We start from the raw sequence: 1,601 nt of genomic DNA, 5'->3' as shown, positions 1-1,601 counted from the left end.
ATACAATTTATTCTTTTTTTGTGGTTTATATTTATGCATGTGTTACGTTCCACGTGTGTTTTGTGTATATTATGTTTCTTTTTGCTCTCCTGTCCTTTTGTTATTGTTGCTCCGCTTCTAGGTCGGTGTTTACTGGCTCACGTGACTGACAATCATCATTATGACGTCATGATGTTTTGCCAATCGGGTGACGTGCCAGCTGTATTTGAGGACTCGAGTCGATTGTGTGTGGGTGCGCCATGCCAGCGTACCTCGTGCTCTAACGCGGTCTCCTGATGTTACATGTATCTTGCTGTGTGTTTTAATCTATTTAGAGATTTGATTCTTAGCTATTGACTTGTATTGAACTCTTTGTGAAAGATATCGCGGACGTCCTTTCTAGAGTTCCAGCCTGATTACGTTTCTAGTTAACGTTAAGAATGCATGTTGGTGTGTCCAGCTACTCCATCACATTTTCCCTTCTGTGATGATCAGAATATTTAGTCGGTCGTTGTTATATGGCTTGTTTTGTTTTTTCAGTAGGTTAGTTTATATTCTGTTAGTTCAGGCTTGTGAGTGTTATGCCACTCTTGTATTTTTGTTTTTAGTTTATGAGAGTTTAGTTTGGCCGTCGCATACGCTGAAGATTCCGGTTTTATTTTCATACTTTATATTGGTAGTTAGTTTAGAGGTTACTTATAAGGAGTGTTGTGTTTTTTGTTTATTTCTTTAATTTGGGTGACACTCATGTTTTTGTTCCTTTTTCTTTCCTATGGTTAGACTTTGTTAGACCAAACTACTTGTATCTTCTCTCAAAACGCTCAGTATTGTCTTCGATCCGCACCACACCCAGTAACAGCTGTCCCACCTAAATGTTACGGTATCATCCCTTCTTAACATCAAGCACGTGACACATGTGTATTTTATTCACATCTCACTTTTATTATCTGTGTGTTGTTGTTGTCTCCGTGTACTGGAAGCTTGTGACACTATAACAAATTCCTTGTATGTGCAAACATACTTGGCAATAAAGCTCTTTCTGATTCTGATTAACCATATACCATTTTAAAAGTATCGATTTGGCATCGGTGTCGTAAAAAAACAAACGATACCCAACCCTATCCAAGAGTATCCATAATTAAGTCTAGACTGAAAACATGTTTACCTGTGCATTCTCTCACTAAAGATCAGTGATGGGTATAACGGCACTACTAACGGTGTTACTTTTGCTAGTAACGAGTAATCAAACGAATTACTGTTTCCCCCATTACAACGCCGTTACTGTTACTGGGGGGGGGGGGGCGCTTAGGCAGAGCAAATATCCATTGTTTGCCAACCAGAGGCAGAGTAGTGCAGGTGTTCACACACAAGCACATGCACAGACGCACACACCAACGACCAGGAGTCAGAGCGATGGGAAGTCCAACGAGTTCAAAGGTAGCGTTCACAAACTAGAAATATAAGCACTACGTCTCCCTTGTTGAAATGAAAGGCAACAATGTTTATGTAACGTGCAACTCATGCCCAGGAAGAAAGAGTCTCTCCATGTCGGTGGCAAGTAATTCTAATCTAATGAAGCACCACACACCATCACATGCCGCCACAAAATTTGTGGCTAAGAA

This window comes from Sinocyclocheilus grahami, unplaced genomic scaffold, assembly GCF_001515645.1.
Source record: "Sinocyclocheilus grahami isolate Dianchi unplaced genomic scaffold, SAMN03320097.WGS_v1.1 scaffold24266.1, whole genome shotgun sequence".
In the NCBI taxonomy this organism is placed as follows: domain Eukaryota; kingdom Metazoa; phylum Chordata; class Actinopteri; order Cypriniformes; family Cyprinidae; genus Sinocyclocheilus; species Sinocyclocheilus grahami.
This window is presented reverse-complemented; position numbering follows the sequence as displayed.